The 18,500-nt window shown below is 42.4% G+C and overlaps 1 protein-coding gene across 11 annotated transcripts in view; it reads right to left on the reverse strand.

Annotated features, from left to right (window-relative positions):
* PIK3R1 (phosphoinositide-3-kinase regulatory subunit 1) overlaps positions 1-18,500 on the reverse strand; it is a 648,380-nt gene that overhangs the window by 446,956 nt on the left and 182,924 nt on the right. For 9 of the 11 annotated variants that reach the window (XM_055555102.1, XM_055555115.1, XM_055555100.1 and 6 more), the window contains 2 exons: positions 694-828; positions 90-199 (listed from right to left, as the gene is read on the reverse strand). The exons of the other annotated variants lie outside the window; for them this stretch is intronic. The gene's annotated coding sequence lies outside the window, so the exon portion shown is untranslated. The remainder of the gene's footprint in view (positions 1-89; positions 200-693; positions 829-18,500) is intronic. 11 annotated transcript variants of the gene reach the window in all.

The raw sequence follows: 18,500 nt of genomic DNA on the forward strand, positions 1-18,500 counted from the left end.
CAGCTATTCGTATAAAAAGCAGCATAAGCATTTTTAAAATTAAATTGCACTTTATGAGACTCAGTCTATCTTTCCCTTCCCCCACTTACCCCTAAATTCACCACACGAACTTGGCAATGAACTCCTTCTTGTTGTTCAAAGCAGCCTCCACAGAGAGAAAAGCTATTGTCCAATTAAGCTCTATGTGTACATTCAAGCCCTGTTGAAAATTTTAAAAAAGAAGAGGCCTCAGGTGGCAGTGCGACATTTCACTTGTCTCCATGGCCTTTCCTACTTTGCTTCAGGGTTGAAATCTGCGGTGTCTGGATGGGGCATTGATGGGGTGGGGAGGTCCTGGAGTTGTCTGTCTGGAGCCAGGAGGGGACTACAGACCAGAAAAAAGATCAAACTAGGGGCCAAAGGGAGCAGTAAGGGAAGAGATGATTGTATATTTGTTGCTTCCATTCATTTCAGGATCTGATGAGTTCACAGATGACAGAACATACTCTGAGGGTGGTGTGGCTTGCCTGGACTGCTGCTTACCCCTGCAGAGCCCATCATGGGCCAGCATTTTAGACAGCTGCAGAGTTTGCTTCATTAGACCCCCAAACAATGAGAAGATTAGACCGTAAGTTCCTCTAGGAAAAATAACATGTCCTGTACTTTATATGTGCCATTTGTGAAGACCCTGTAAAAAAGCCTCAATCTCCTTACCTCCAGCTCTGAGCTCCTTGTGTCATGTCACATCAGTATGGTATTGTACTTTGGAAAGGAGCAGGGCGATGAGAGGTTGAGAATAAAACGTAAGGATCTTGCAGTGGCATTTGTCACGCACCTCTCAGGAAGTCCCTATGGGAATGACAGTGGTCATTTGCATTGGGTGGATACGTGTGCAAAAAACTTTATGCAAACAACTGAGAATTTTGTAACAGAAAATGTAGATCCGTGTTCTGGTTCTGCTAATTCCTAGGAGTAAGATTTTGAGCATGTCCCTTAACCTTTTGAAAGTCAATTTTATTCATCTATTGATTAAGGATTGGAGAAGGAAATGGCAACCCACTCCAGTATTCTTGCCTGGAGAATCCCATGGACAGAGGAGCCTGGCAGGCTACAATCCATGGCGTTGCAAGAGTTGGACATGACTTAGCGACTAAACCACCATTAAGGATAATGTTTGCTTGTCTTCCTTTTTCATCTGCTATTAAAGAAAAGTAAAAAAAAAAAAATAAATGAAAGGGATTTGTAAATACAGCATAAAGTGTTATCAAGCAAGCTTTACTTGATCAACATGAATTAAGCAGTCTCAACTCTTAAAAATAAAATACCCTAATAATCATGTACTTGTTTATGGGTGAAAACACGCCCACTGAGGTCTATCTAGGGGTCAGGGGTAACTGGTAAGTGATGCCAGAGAAGCAATTTTTGAAGAAAGAGCAATAAAACATATCTCCATGCCCTGTCAGGTATGTTAAACTCGTCTTAGATTACAAGAGTAGGAGTTGAGTGGAGGGTTGGGATGGCTTCTATCAGAAGCAAAGTCGTGTTCACTCTGCCCATCTCCATCTAATTCACATGAGAGGGTGAGACCTTGGCTCTCATGCTTCTGGTCTATTTTCTAAACCTCAGCCTTTATTCTCTCATTATCACTTTCTAGGAAGTCCAGTAAGGAAACAAATTGAAGGTGAGATTAGAAAATTGCTTGTTTTCAAATGGAAATAAGATGGCCTGATAGTTTTCATCCATCTAATGAGTCTCAGTTCAAATATGAATATAAAAATATAGTTAAAATTGTCTGAAATGTGACCACTTTTTAATGTTACTCTACAAATGTACATGGCGGTTCTTAACTCCCACCTGCTAAAGTGTGAGAAGACCAGTCTTATAGATCCCTCTCTAAATATTTCCAGAAATTTACCAGGATACTCACGTGCCCCCAAATTAGAGTTTGCTGTATCTTGCCATTGCTGGCCAACCAAACCAGTGCATTGGAATCTCTGAAGTTAAAGCTACTGTGAGAGCCACTTTCACAGAGTTGTAAGCTTGAGGTTCCTATTCATGGTGCCCACGGTGGAGAAACTGGACGGTGACTCTGCCTTAAGGCTGGAGATCTTGCCACCACTCTCGCAAAGTGACAAGGGGACACTTAGTTTTAAGCTAAGCTTGGTGCTGGGGAGGGGTTCTCAGTAAGGTTATTCGAGTCCTGGTAGCCAACTGGGACTATTCAAAGACTATAGCCGAAGTTCCATGTACCTACTGCTGCATTTCTTTCCGTGAACACACACACCTCTCTTCCCAAAAACAATGCAAGGGTGTCTGGGTCAAGATGACTTGTGGAGTCCTTTATCATGTACAACCTGGAACTGTCACTCTCCCACAATGCTCAAGCCTGCCTCTGGTTACCGTTCACTTTTCAAAGATTTCTTTTCCTTGTTGGGACCACCTCAATAAGCTGACACAATGGGTGACTGAATTCCAGGGTGAACAGGTTTCAGTTTCAGGATGCTCCTCAGGCCCAGTGGCAATCAGTGGGTGCAAACAGAGCTGGGGGAGATGGGACATCACCCTCCACTGCTCACCAGAGCTAGGTGAGCCTGTCCAATGCCCCTGTTGCTGTTCTCACACCACTGCAGCTTCCGTCTTGTTTTATGGATGTGGTGAGTGCCTTTTTGCTTCAGGGACTTGGCATGCACTTTTCCTCTTCTAGGGACTCTGTCCTCTGCTCACCATTCATTCCTTCAAGCCTCAGCTTAACTATCACCTCCTCAGAGAACCAGTTTCTCAGTCTGTAGTATATTGCCCTCTCTAACGCTTTTCACAATCTACATCTTTGTTGCTTATTTACTTGCTTCATCCATGGAAATGCCATGAAAGCAGCAGCGTGGTCTGTCACTGCTGTATCTCTGGGCCTGGCAGGGTGAATGGCAGAAAGATCAACAACAGTCACCAGTGATAGGGCACTTAAGAGTTGCCATGTACTGTGCTGAGTCAGCTTCTGTGTACTAACTCATCTAATCTTAAGTACAAGCACAGGAGGTAAGTGCTTGTATGCTATCCTTGATAGGGGAACTGAGCCTGGGTATGTGTAGTGACTTGTCCAAGGCACAGAACTACTGCGTGCTGGTATTGGACTTCCCTGGTGGCTCCGACAGTAAAGACTCTGCCTGCGATACAGTAGAACAAGGTTCGATCCCTGGGTCAGGAAGATCCCCTGGAGAAGAGAATGGGAATCTACTCCAGGATTCTTGCCTAGAGAATCCCATGGACAGAGGAGCCTGGAGCGCTATGGTCCATAGGGTAGCAAAGAGTCAGACACAACTGAGCAACTAACACTTTAACTTTTTCACTTTTCCTTGGGATGAAAACCCGGACAGCCTGACTGCAGAGTTCATGCCCTTAATGACTATGTCATCAGTTCAGATCAGATCAGTCACTCAGTCGTGTCCGACTCTTAGCGACCCTCATGAATCGCAGCATGCCAGGCCTCCCTGTCCCTCACCAACTTCCACAGTTCACTCAGACTCACATCCATCGAGTCAGTGATGCCATCTAGCCATTTCATCCTCTGTAGTCCCCTTCTCCTCTTGCTCCCAATCCCTCCCAGCATCAGAGTCTTTTCCAATGAGTCAACTCTTCGCATGAGGTGGCCAAAGTATTGGAGTTTCAGCTTTAGCATCAGTCCTTCCAATGAACACCCAGGACTGATTTCCTTTAGGATGGACTGGTTGGATCTCCTTGCAGTCTAAGGGACTCTCAAGAGTCTTCTCCAACACCACAGTTCAAAAGCATCAATTCTTCGGTGCCAGCTTTTTTCACAATCCAACTCTCACATCCATATCTGACCACTGGAAAAACCATAGCCTTGACTAGACGGACCTTTGTTGCAAACTAATGTCTCTGCTTTTCAATATGCTATCTAGGTTGGTCATAACTTTCCTTCCAAGGAGTAAGCGTCTTTTAATTTCATGGCTGCAGTCACCATCTGCACTGATTTTGAAGCCCAGAAAAATAAAGTGTGACACTGTTTCCACTGTTTCCCCATCTATTTCCCATGAAATGGTGGGACCGGATGCCATGATCTTTGTTTTCTGAATGTTGAGCTTTAAGCCAACTTTTTCACTCTCCACTTTCACTTTCATCAAGAGGCTTTTGAGTTCCTCTTCACGTTCTGCCATAAGAGTGGTGTCATCTGCATATCTGAGGTTATTGATATTTCTCCCAGCAATCTTGATTCCAGTTTGTGTTTCTTCCAGTCCAGCGTTTCTCATGATGTACTCTGCATAGAAGTTAAATAAACAGGGTGACAATATACAGCCTTGATGAACTCCTTTTTCTATTTGGAACCAATCTGTTCTTCCATGTCCAGTTCTAACTGTTGCTTCCTGACCTGCATACAAATTTCTCAAGAGGCAGATCAGGTGGTCTGGTATTCCCATCTCTTTCAGAATTTTCCACAGTTTATTGTGATCCACACAGTCAAAGGCTTTGGCGTAGTCAATAAAGCAGAAATAGATGTTTTTCTGGAACTCTCTTGCTTTTTCTATGATCCAGCGGATGTTGGCAATTTGATCTCTGGTTCCTCTGCCTTTTCTAAAACCAGCTTGCACATCAGGAAGTTCACGGTTCACATATTGCTGAAGCCTGGCTTGGAGAATTTTGAGCAGTACTTTACTAGCGTGTGAGATGAGTGCAATTGTGCAGTAGTTTGAGCATTCTTTGGCATTGCCTTTCTTTGGGATTGGAATGAAAACGGGCCTTTTCCAGTCCTGTGGCCACTGCTGAGTTTTCCAAATTTGCTGGCATATTGAGTGCAGCACTTTCACAGCATCATCTTTCAGGATTTGGAATAGCTCAACTGGAATTCCATCACCTCCACTAGCTTTGTTCGTAGTGATGCTTTCTAAGGCCCACTTGACTTCACATTCCAGGATGTCTGGTTCTAGGTCAATGATTACACCATCGTGATTATCTGGGTCATGAAGATCTTTTTTGTACAGTTCTTCTGTGTATTCTTGCCATCTCTTCTTAATATCTTCTGCTTCTGTTAGGTCCATACCATTTCTGTCCTTTATCGAGCTCATCGTTGCATGAAATGTTCCTTTGGTATCTCTGATTTTCTTGAAGAGATCTCTAGTCTTTCCCATTCTGTTGTTTTCCTCTATTTCTTTGCATTGATTGCTGAAGAAGGCTTTCTTATCTCTTCTAGCTATTTTTTGGAACTCTACATTCAGATGTTTATATCTTTCCTTTTCTCCTTTGCTTTTTGCTTCTCTTCTTTTCACAGCTATCTGTAAGGCCTCCCCAGACAGCCATTTTGCTTTTTTGCATTTCTTTTCTATGGGAATGGTCTTGATCCCTGTCTCTTGTACAATGTCATGAACCTCATTCCATAGTTCATCAGGCACTCTATCTATCAGATCTAGGCCCTTAAATCTATTTCTCACTTCCACTGTATAATCATAAGTGATTTGATTTAGGTCATACCTGAATGGTCTAGTGGTTTTCCCTACTTTCTTCAATTTAAGTCTGAATTTGGTAATAAGGAGTTCATGGTCTGAGCCACAGTCAGCTCCTGGTCTTGTTTTGCTGACTGTATAGAGCTTCTCCATCTTTGGCTGCAAAGAATACAATCAATCTGATTTATGTGTTGACCATCTGGTGATGTCCATGTATAGAGTCTTCTCTTGTGTTGTTGGAAGAGGGTGTTTGTTATGACCAGTGCATTTTCTTGGCAAAACTCTATTAGTCTTTGCCCTGCTTCATTCCGTATTCCAAGGCCAAATTTGCCTGTTACTCCAGGTGTTTCTTGACTTCCTACTTTTGCATTCCAGTCCCCTATAATGAAAAGGACATCTTTTTTGGGTGTTAGTTCTAAAAGGTCTTGTAGGTCTTCATAGAACCGTTCAACTTCAGCTTCTTCAGCGTTACTGGTTGGGGCATAGACTTGGATTACTGTGGTATTGAATGGTTTGCCTTGGAAACGAAGAGAGATCATTCTGTCGTTTTTGAGATTGCATCCAAGTATGGCATTTCGGACTCTTTTGTTGACCATGACGGCCACTCCATTTCCTCTGAGGGATTCCTGCCCGCAGTAGTAGATATAACGGTCATCTGAGTTAAATTCACCCATTCCAGTCCATTTCAGTTCGCTGATTCCTAGAATATCGACATTCACTCTTGCCATCTCTTGTTTGACCACTTCCAATTTGCCTTGATTCATGGACCTGACATTCCAGGTTTGTATGCAATATTGCTCTTTACAGCATCAGACCTTGCTTCTATCACCTGTCACATCCACAGCTGGGTATTCTTTTTGCTTTGGCTCCATCCCTTCATTCTTTCTGGAGTTATTTCTCCACTGATCCCAGTAGCATATTGGGCACCTACTGACCTGGGGAGTTTCTCTTTCAGTATCCTATCATTTTGCCTTTTCATACTGTTCATGGGGTTCTCAAGGCAAGGATACTGCCCATTCCCTTCTCCAGTGGGCCACATTCTGTCAAATCTCTCCACCATGACCCGCCCGTCTTGGGTTGCCCCACAGGCATGGCTGAGTTTCACTGAGTTAGACAAGGCTGTGGTCCTAGTGTGATTAGATTGAGTAGTTTTCTGTGAGTATGGTTTCAGTGTGTTTGCCCTCTGATGCCCTCTTGCAACACCTACCATCTTACTTGGGTTTCTCTTACCCTGGGCATGGGGCATCTCTTCACGGCTGCTGCAGCAAAGTGCAGCCATTGCTCCTTACCTTGGATGAGGGGTATCTCCTCACCTCCACCCTTCCTGACCTTCAATGTGGGATAGCTCCTCTAGGCCCTCCTGCACCCGTGCAGCCACGGCTCTGGGTAACTCCTCTTGTCGCTGCCCCCTGGCCTCGGGTGTTGGGGCATGGGGTAGCTCCTCCCGGCCGTTGCCCCTGGTCTCGGGCTTAGGGGCGTGGGGTAGCTCCTCCTGGCTGCCGCCCCATACAGCCTCCTAAATTACTGTACAATTGATAGTCATTTTGCCCTATTCCTGGAGAAGGCAATGGCACACCACTCCAGTACTCTTGCCTGGAAAATCCCATGGATGGAGGAGCCTGGTGGGCTGGAGTCCATGGGGTCGCTAAGAGTCAGACACGACTTAGCGACTTCACTTTCACTTTTCACTTTCATGCCCTGGAGAAGGAAATGGCAACCCACTCCAGTGTTCTTGCCTGGAGAATGCCAGGGATGGGAGAGCCTGGTGGGCTGCCGTCTATGGGGTCACACAGAGTCGGACACAACTGAAGTGACTTAGCAGCAGCAGCAGCAGCAGCAGTTGCCCTATTCCAGGCATAAAGCAAAAGAATAACATGTTCTGCTCATGCTCACATGTGAGAACACAGCTGCACATGTTCAGAGAGCACATCTCTAGAACACGGATTCTAGTGGAAAATAAACATGGGCAATAAACACCTCTTAGGCACTGGCCTTGCCAGATATTAAAACCTACAATTTATTACACATATATAACTTCATGAGCCCCGATTCCTTCATTAACACATTCTAGGTTGTAATATAAATGCAAAAACCACTGCCTGGGTTCAAATCCTGGCTCTGCAACTCACTAGATATGCAAACTTGAGCAAATTTGCTAAACCTCTCTGCATCTTTCAGAGGATTATTGTGAAAAGCAAATGGATTAATACGTATAAACCACTTAAAACATTTAAGAACCATTAGCTATTACTCTTCGGAGAAGGCAATGGCACCCCACTCCAGTACTCTTGCCTGGAAAATCCCATGGATGGAGGAGCCTGGGAGGCTGCAGTCCATGGGGTTGCTAAGAGTCGGACACGACTGAGCGACTTCACTTTCACTTTTCACTTTCATGATTGGAGAAGGAAATAGCAACCTACTCCAGTGTTCTTTCCTGGAGAATCCCAGGGACAGGGGAGCCTGGTGGGCCGCCGTCTATGGGGTCGCACAGAGTCGGACACGACTAAAGCGACTTAGCAGCAGCAGCAGCAATTGTTGTTAGCATTTCAAGTCTTTGTGTGACTAGTTTTCAAATGCTGTTGCATTTGATGTCATTGAATCTTACAAAAGCCCTTTGAGGTAGGTACTGTAATTATCCCTTTCTGCACATAGGAAGCTGGAGCTTAGAGGGAACTTTCGAACTTGGCCACACGTCAAGTACTCAGTAAAAGATGGAACTATGGTTTGGTCCCATCAGTGAACTGCACAGTTTAAGCTTTCAGCTTCACATTATTCTGCCTTTTCTCATTTGATTCTAAAGATGGTCCTGCAATCATAGACCAGGGTTAAACTTTGATCCCAGCATCTTTTACCATTTCAAAAGTTACCTCTGTATTTATTTGACTATTAAAAAAAAAACAGAACAGCTACTATTTCCACACCACCCCCCACTCCAGTATGACATCTTACTTCGGAGAAGAATGTCCTGGGTTATCAGAGGCATCAAAAGATGTTTCAGCCCCACATTTTAAGACCCGTGTGGACATATTCTCTCTAGAACAACAGGTAGCTGGTAGCAGGGGGTTCAGTTCAGTTCAGTTCATTTGCTCAGTCGTGTCTGACTCTTTGAAACCCTATGGACTGCATCATGCTAGGCTTCTCTGTCTATCATCAACTCCTGGAGCTTGCTCAAACTCATGTCTATTGAGTCGGTGATGCCATCCAAGAACCTCCTCATCTGTCATCCCCTTCTCCTCCTGCCTTCAATGTTTCCCAGCATCAGGGTCTTTTCAGGGCCTAGTAGCAGAGGGACTCTTGCAATAAGTTCTCCCATCCATCTTCCAATGCACAGATGGTTGCCTGTGGCTTTTTTCCTCCCCATGAGTAAGCCTTCTTAGTGCTCTTGTAAAGGGTGGTGTCTGTTCTGATATTAAAACTGATTTCTTTTCTTCATTGTGTGTGTGTGTATTATACCTGGTTCTTCTTCAATACCCACTGCCACATAGCCACCAGCTCCCTCTGCACTTAATGCCTCTTTCTTGCTCCTCGCATGACAGGGCAGCAGCCTGCCCAGACTTGGGAGGGACTGGGGAGAGATTCTTTTTTTTTTGCTGCCTGTGATACATTATTTCCTTTCCCCAGAAAACGATTCCTCCAATGCTGTCTCCTGGGGACACGTTGCTGCTCTTGCCTGGAGCTGCCCTGGTTACTTGGTCTGGGCTCATGCACAGCTCTAATTCAATTTATAATGCAGTTACATAACTGTTCCCAGTCTCCAGTTGACCTTGATGTCAAGCAGCGGTCAAGTTGTACCAGCCCGGGGAAAGGAGGAGGGATCTCTGGTCAGCCCTTGAGAACATTTTAGCTGGGGTTCTGGAACGGAATGTGGCACAGAAAGGCCAAACCAGACCAGTAAATTCTTTGAAAGGGGGAAAGCAAGGGTTGTTGATTTCTGTAAGATGGTTGCTGTTGACTCTTAGGGTGATCCTGTGTCACTCGGTATCATGAGAGCTGTCCTCTTACCAAAGATAAGTGGGCTGTCTTCTTCCCTGTGAACTGCTCTTAGCAAATAAGCCTTTGGCCTTAGGGGAAGTGCTCCTAGGAGTGTCTTCAGCTTGGAAAGCTCTCAAGGACAGACTTTCAGCACATTGTTTTCCGGAGAGTCCTGGTTCTACTCAGTTCTAAACAGTGACAAGAATAACCAAGTTCTGAGACTTTTGCTTCTGGTCTGAATAAAGGAAGGGAAAGCCAGGGGTTTCAACATAAAATCAAAACTACAACATCAAGACTGAACAAATCAGTCAAAATTTCAGAAATTCAATAGTATGAAAGCTCTCTGAGAGCAGGGGCTTTGTTTATTTTGTTTTCTGTTATATGCTCACACTGCAAAAAGTATCTGGCACAAAATAGAGACTCAGAGAATAGTTGTTGAATGATGTCTCACAGAAACATAACATGATTTATGGGTACTGGCAAATGACCTTTTTCTAGTTTATTCACCCAAGGCTATCACACCAGAGGTTTTCAGAACTCTATTCTACATATTTTAATCATATTTGTCTGTGTGTATATATGTGTGTGTGTGTGTGTGTGTGTGTGTGTGTGTAGTGAAAATGTAATGTTAAACATTGTACAAATTTATATTTATGTTGTAAATATATTTTTACATTTATATACATATATGTTGTCAATCCTAAAGGAAATCAACCCTGAATATTCATTGGAAGGACTGATGCTGAAGCTGAATCTCCAATACTTTGGCCACCTGATACGAAGAGCTGATTCATTAGAAAAGACCCTGATGCTGGGAAATGTTGAAGGCAGGAGGCAAAGGGGATGACAGAGGAGGAGGTGGTTGGATGGCATCACTGACTCAATGGATATGAGTTTGAGTAAGATCTGGGAGATGGTGAAGGACAGGGAAGCCTGGCATGCTGCAATCCGTGGGGTTGCAAAGAGTCAGACACGACTGAACAACAACATACATATATGTGTATATTCATGACCCTTAACTGGTCACCTATGATCAGTACACTCATTGATCGTGCCTAGATTTAGCAGTTTTGCCTTAGTCATGGCTCACTTACAGCGATGTGGTTTTCGCCATCAGCAGGACTAGCTTCGTGCGTGTGCTCTTGTACAGTCGTCAGGACCCTGTGTTTACGTTTCATGCTCTGTTGTCATCATATTGAAATTCTTAGTAATTTTTGAACAGAAGGACCCCATTTTCATTTTGCATTGGACCATACAAATTGTGTTGCTAAGCCTGTCAAAAATCCAGAGAGAGCTACTGTAGAGAAATACCATTTCATACCACCTACCGATGCTTACAGCCCTTGGTGAGAAAAAAACAGCTGCTTATTGAGCAAGTCAGCCACTAGTATAATATACATATTGAGAGGGGAATAGTCTGCTATTTCCAAATCACTAAGAGATATGAATGGATCCATTAACCTTACAAGTGGCAGATGCACAATACATGTATACTTGGAGAAAAGAATAATCAGGGAAATAACTCATGAATTCACTGGCACTTCTTCTCTGCCACAATTTAGCTATCTCTGCTTGTACTATCTTCCTGAACCAAGATTCTAGCAATTTTTCTACCAAATATTTTTAAGTCATTTATACTGTCAACCTTTACCTTTTCTTACAACACAAATGCCTCGGATCCCATCTGCCCATACTGCTTAAATTCTACCACATTTCAGCACTTGGTCAAAATGAATTTGGTACTTTAATACACGCTATCTAGTGCTTCAAGAGCAGGGTTTCCATATCAAATTATTTCCATTATCTTCCTTCCCAGGATGCATAGAAGGACAACACACATAATGTTAATTTTTCTAATAGTGCATAACCTGGACTAGGCACCTAGAGCCACTGAGCAACATCTAATTCTGCAGTTAAATTTAACTAACTTTAAGCCAACTAGTAATTTCCTAGGTATCATACACTGCTGCTGCTGCTGCTAAGTTGCATCAATCATGTCTGACTCTGTGCAACCCCGTAGACAGCAGCCCACCAGGCTCCTCCGTCCATGGGATTTTCCAGGCAAGAGTACTGGAGTGGGGTGCCATTGCCTTCTCCAATCCCACACTGCTGCTGCTGCTGCTGCTGCTGCTAAGTTGCTTCAGTCGTGTCTGACTCTGTGCGACCCCATAGATGGTGGCCCACCAGGCTCCCCCATCCCTGGGATTCTCCAGGCAAGAACACTGGAGTGGGTTGCCATTGCCTTCTCTAATGCATGAAAGTGAAAAGTGAAAGTGAAGTTGCTCAGTCGTGTCCGACTCTTCACAACCCCATGGGCTGCAGCCTACCAGGCTCCTCCACCCATGGGATTTTCCAGGCAAGAGTACTGGAGTGGGGTGCCATTGCCTTCTCCAAATCACACACTAACATCCACCTAATGACTTTTACTTTATTACATATCTTTTTAATGTAAAAGTTAAACTTTCTAAACATCTGTTTTTTCTTAAATAAGCTTTTTAAGTTGCCATGATATTATTAGAAGACAATAGCCTACGCATGTTTGTTGTGTAAGAATGAATTCACGGAATAAGCAAACAAGCAAAACACTATAGAAATAGATTGATAAATACAGAGAATAAGCTGGTGGATACCAGGGGAGGGGGTGGTGAGAGGACAAAGGAAATTATTTCCTACTGTGTAAAATATCAAATCACTGTATTTAATACATGAAACAAATATAGCATTGTATGTCAATCATAACTCACTTAGAAAAAATAAATTCAAACCTTTTTGTTGCCCAAACTAGAGAGATAAAGAAATGTTAAGAAAAAGAAGCCATTGAAATAATGGAGGTGGTCTTTTTGTAGATTTAATTTTCCAAAAAAATCTCCCCCAATTCTCCCAATTTCAAAGCACACCAGCTGCTCAGGCCGAAAATTGCTGGACCATTTAACACTCACTTGAATCTCATAAAGTTTCCCATGTTTATAATTTCAAAGGATATTTTATGATGATCTGAATACATATTTATTTATTAAAATGTCAAGTCACTCAGCGCGTTGTCTGATCAGAGCAGTCTGATTCTAAGGCACATCTTGATGTGAAGCAATGATGTTGCTTGAAGTCAAACTGGGGCCAGAGCCTCACAGCCAGATAGTTCTTAATTGTTTTATTTTCTAGATAGGAATTTTCTGATATATATTTTCTTTGCAATGGAGAAAAATTTTTAAAGCTTTGCTTTCACTTCACAGTGAAAATAAGAAACAGGCAGATGGAAAATAATGAGTTTCCTCAATACTGTCTTGGCGGGAGAAATATATTTTTTTTAAGACTCCACCTTTTTCTACATATTCCAGCAACACCAAACTCCTGTTTTTCATTAGTTTGACTCTTGTTAGCTCCACTTAGCTACTCCTCTCTAGATAGAGGGGATCACGGATGGAACACTGTCCTACCAGGACGCTCAGACAGCAAGCATGTTCTCAAACTTGGACACGGATAGAGAATCTAACATTCAAACTCACGCCGTCACATACATCCTAGTAAAGGGAGTCCTCATTTATGCTGTTCTTTTCTGAAGTGGCTCAGGCCTTTTATTGTTTCTTTGATTAAAAAAAAAAATTCCCTAGTCCAACCAAGCAAAACTAAAAGAATACAACAAAATAATGGGTTACACTATGTAAAAAGACTAAATTAGAGTAAATGATTTCTGGAGATAATCAACTTAGAGTGTTTGAATAGCTATTAATTTAGTCATGAAAATAAATCAAACCCACATATCCAGGCTAAATAAAACAAAAAGATTAGGTCTAAATAGATCACCAGTCCAAGTTCGATGCATGAAACAGGGCACTCAAAGCTGGAGCACTGGGACAACGCCAAGGGGTGGGATGGGGAGGGAGGTGGGGGTTCAGGATGGGGGACACATGTACACCCATGGCTGATTCATGTCTATGTATGGCAAAAACCACTACAATATTGTAAAGTAATTAGCCTCCAATTAAAATAAATTAAATAAATTAAAAAAAGAGACATCTTAAAAGCACCTACATCTCCCATTATTTTTCACACAGTCTGCTTTTTTATAAAACTCTTTATCTTTGGGGGACATTTGATCCTTCATTTGCTGCAGGGAAATGACTCTTTTCTTGTTGTCGAGATTTTCAAGTGGGGATTCTGATGCTTTCTCTTAGGTCTTTCAGGCTTGCCTGATTTTCAAATCACAGTTTCTCTGTAAATATTTACCTATATTCAAACTGCAAGATACTGTCAGGAAACCTGCAATAATGACTTAGTTGATTAAACACTCGTTCCAAAAAGTAAGAGAAAGAAAATAAAATGAGGAGCTTGAAGGGATTGGTTTAAGTAGGTGCTCCACAAGGACAATGGGACTAAATGATTTCCCAGACTGAAACCCTTATAAAACACATCTTTATTTTCACACGAGCTAAGACAGCTGACTGGCAGGAACAGAGCTGAGGCAGGAGGCATGGAAAGGAAGCAAACACACTTGATCAAGTGAGCAGTGACACAGATCCAGTGTACATCCCCAACTTTCTGCTGGTCAGGTATATCCAATCAACCATTTGCAAGGGTTGGTAACTCATCCTTTCAGCTGGTGTCAAGTGTTCAGAAACTGAACTTGGCAGTCTTGATTCCAGCTTGTGCTTCATCTAGCCTGGCATTTCATATGATGTACTCAGCATGTAAGTTAGATAAGCAGCACCCTGTGCTGTGCTTATAAGCTGTGACAATATACAGCCTTGATGTACTCCTTTCCCAATTTGGAACCAGTCTGTTGTTGCATGTTTCTAACTGTTGCTTCTTTCAGATTTCTCAGGAGGCAGGTCAGGTGGTCTGGTAGTCCCATCTCTTTCAGAATTTTCCACAGTTTGTTGTGATCCACACAGTCAAAGGCTTTAACCTAGTCAATAAAGCAGAAGTAGATGTTTTTATGGAATTCTCTTGCTTTTTCTATGATGCAACAGATGTTGGGAATTTGATCTCTAGTTCTTCTGTGTTTTCTAAATCCGGCTTGTACATCTGGAAGCTCACAGTTCATGTACTGTTGAAGCCTGGCTTGGAGAACTTTGAGCATTACTTTGCTAGCGTGTGAGATGAGTGTAATTGTGCAGTAGTTTGAACATTCTTTGGCATCACCTTTCTTTGAGATTAGAATGAAACCTGACCTTTTCCAGCCCTGTGGCCATTGCTGAGTTTTCCAAATTTGCTGGCATATTGAGTGCAGCACTTTCACAGCATCTACTTTCAGGATTTGGAATAGATCCACTGGAATTCCATCACCTCCACTAGCTTTTTTCGTAGCCATGCTTCCTAAGGCAGAAAGTGAAGAGGAACTAAAGAACGTCTTGATGACAGTCAAAGAGGAGAGTGGAAAAGCTCCTTAGAACTCAACAGTCAAAAAACTGAGATCATGCCATCTAGTCCCATCAGGATTTTGGCAAAACTAATACAATTATGTAAAGTTTAAAAATAAGATAAAATTAAAAAAAATGCAAACACTGATAGATTTTTATTTTCTTGGGCTCCAAAATCACCGTGGAAGGTTACTGCAGCCATGAAACTAAAAGACACTTACTCCTTGGAAAGAAAGCCATTGCAAACCTAGACAGCATATTAAAAGGCAGAGACATCACTTTGCTAACAAAGGTCTGTATAGTCAAAGCTATGTTTTTTCCGTAGTCATGTATGCATGTGAGAGTTGGAGCATAAAGAAGGCTGAGTGCCAAAGAATTGATGGTTTTGAATTGTGGTGCTGGAGAAGACTCTTTGGAATCTCTACAAGGAGATCAAACCAGTCAATTCTAAAGGAAATCAACCCTGAATAGTCGTTAGAAGGATTGATACTGAAGCTGAAGCTCCAATACTTTGGCCACCTAATGTGAAGAACCAACTCATTGGAAATGACCCTGACACTAGGAAAGACTGAAAGAAAGGAGAAGGGGCAGCAGAGGATGAGATGGTTAGACAGCATCACCCACTCAATGGCTTTGAATCTGAGCAAACTCTGGGAGACAGTGAAGGACAAGGAAGCCTGGCAAGCTGGAATCCATGGGGTCAGAGACAATTTAGCAATGCAACAGTAACAGCAACAATTAATGACCTTAAGTTAGAATTCATGAAATTCTCAGGACACAATTTTAATTCATTTTAATTAAGAGAGGTTCTATCATATATGGTATGAGGTGAATGAGAGGAGTCAAGACTGTCAAAAAGTCAAATCATAATACCTTGTGCTATGGCTTTAAATAGGGAGAACATTACTAGCCAGTATTATCCACTGCTAATATTTTCAAAACCTTAAACTTATGACTTAAGTGAAACACTTGGCTGGTAAGTCAGCTTGCATCCAACCTGACTTGAATTCCCAGGAATGCTCAGGCAAGTTAGGGCTTGTCAATAAACAAAAACAAAAGTTAATGTATGCAGTAATTGAGAATATTTGTGGATTCAGATGAATATCAAGTTGCATTCATATCATATATTCATTATTATAAATATTATATCTCAGGAAAAGCCACAGAGAGAGAGATGCATAGGGCAAAGTATTGGGAAAAGACACAGAGCTTTCATACCATCTCTGAGCACTTGCTCTCCTGACACCTACACGTATTCACCAACCTGGAAGCTCTCCAAACCCCATTTTCTTGGGGTTTAATGGAGGCATCATTACATAGGCATGATTGATTAAGTCACTATTGTTTGATTGATCAAACTTCCAACTCCCCTCCGCTCCCTAAATGTTGATGAGTGGAGCTAAATTACAACCCTCAACTCCTGGTTGTTCCCCCTACCTGAAGCAACCAGCCCTCCTCCCTAGGGATCTCCGATAGTCACCTTGTCAACATAAACTCAGGTGTGGTTGAAAGGGGTTTGTAGGGTGTAACAAGGTGCTCCTTTTACCTCTATGCTTTGAAGTGATTTCAGGAATTGACAACAAAACACCAAACATTGTAACAAAAGATATTCCCTTTGTGCTTATACATAGGAAATTCCAAGAGTTATAGCAGTTCCTAGAAATGGGATTAAAATCAAACATATACTTTTTAAATTATTTGTAACCTACTTTAGAGGCTACATCTATCAATTAATCATGCTATTGAAAATCTTTTAAACCAAAGGAATAGCAAGCATCCATTAACCGTACTTGCAGAAATATCTATAACTGAATTGGACTGATAAGCTAGAAGCATCCCAAGGATGTTGGCAAAAGAGGAGGCAGAGGATCTTGGGAGGCAAGGAGTCAATTTCAGCTGGTGAAGCAGCTAATGAGCTCCGCCTGACCTGGGCAGGGAGTTCCTACTGAGCAGCGGCGGCGGCAGATCCGATGGTTCCCCAAGGTCAGAATAAAGAGAACACTCTCTTACAATGTTGGGGACAGTCCTCTCTCTGTTGTGTGATATTTTTCACACCCTGGGACTGTTTTATAGGTTAATTTTTAAATTCTTTCCTATTGAGATCTACGTTTGCAAGTACCTACACATCATGAAGTGTCCTAATTTTAAGAAAAATAGGAAAGCTTGCAAAGCTCTTACAAGTGCTTTGGCCCCTAAAATAGAATAAGTATATTGTGTTTTACAATAAAGAGAGGGCATCTGCAACCCGTACCTTACACAAGGACAAGTCATTGAACTTACGTTTTTAAAAGGAAGAAAAGAGCTTGGAAGAAATTCTTTAAAAGGAGTAAAGCCGTTTACAAAGAAAACCAAATAATAAAAAAAGCTGATCAAATTGCATGCAGTAACTCTGTACTTAGTAACCAATTAATCATGGTATTTGGGTACCTTGTCTGGCACTTAATTTTCTGAGTTCTAAAAAAACAGACACATATAATAGAATCATGAAGAACAGAGGGCCTGGCAGGTGTTTTTTGTTGTCGTTTTTTTTTAACAGACATCGATGCACTCGGAAGTCCCTGACTGAATTCACAAAGCCAGGCAATATGTTGATGTGTTTGTTACTGTAAAGCTATGCTAAATATCAGAATAGATGTTTTGTGCAAGGGCATTTGAATAAAATTAAAAAGTTGTTTAAGAAACATAATTTAAAGAGGATCATGACCCAGTGATGGAAAACCAGGGCTTTTCCCTAATCCAGCTATTTAGTGCAGCAAAGCTTATGATAATCACCAGATTGACAGGCAATTTTTAATTTCTACTAGCTGTCAGTGGTATGTCAAAAGGTGCTGGTAGTGGACTATGGGTAAAAATGAGCCTTCAAAGAGATGCACAGCAATAGTTAAACTTTCTAGCGTCAATCTGCCAAGTCAAATCTCTCATGCATGGGTATTTTTTTTTTTTTTAACTTCTACTCCTCCTCAAACTCTCTCTCTATTATGCTGCTGTGTCGCTTCAGTCGTGTCCGACTCTGTGTGACCGCATAGACGGCAGCCCACCAGGCTTCCCGTCCCTGGGACTCTCCAGGCAAGAACACTGGAGTGGGTGGCCATTGCCTTCTCCAATGCATGAAAGTGAAAAGTGAAAGTGAAGTCGCTCAGTCGTGTCCGACTCTTAGCGACCCCATGGACTGCAGCCCACCAGGCTCCTCTGTCCATGGGATTTTCCAGGCAAAAGTCCTGGAGTGGGGTGCCATTGCCTTCTCCGCTATCTCTATTATAAATTTTCCTCAACTGATCTGGCAACTAAAGCTGGACAGAGAAAATTCCTATGTATTGGCATGAGAGCTAGAAAAGCCACTCCTCAGATTAAGATTCTACCATTTAACAATCCCCTGCCTTCCTCTGTAGGAATGACCATGATGCTCCAGGCAGTGCTGTCTGGAGCACTATCTGTTGGAATTAGACATGATAATGAATAATGATGATAAATGAGTAGTAAAATGTTTGTTGTTGTTCACTCACTCAGTCATCCCCGACTCTTTGCTACCTGATGGACTGCAGCATGCCAGGCTTCCCTGTCCTTCACCATCTCCCAGAGTTTGCTCAAACTCATGTCCATCGAATTGGTGATGCCATCCAAGCATCTCATCCTCTGCTGCTCCCTTCTCTTCCTGCTCTCAATCTTTCCTATCATCAGGGTCTTTTCGGATTAAATTCTCTTCACAGATCTGATCACTGTTTGGCTTCAATTTCCATCC

This window comes from Bubalus kerabau, chromosome 18 (assembly GCF_029407905.1).
Source record: "Bubalus kerabau isolate K-KA32 ecotype Philippines breed swamp buffalo chromosome 18, PCC_UOA_SB_1v2, whole genome shotgun sequence".
NCBI lineage: Eukaryota > Metazoa > Chordata > Mammalia > Artiodactyla > Bovidae > Bubalus > Bubalus kerabau.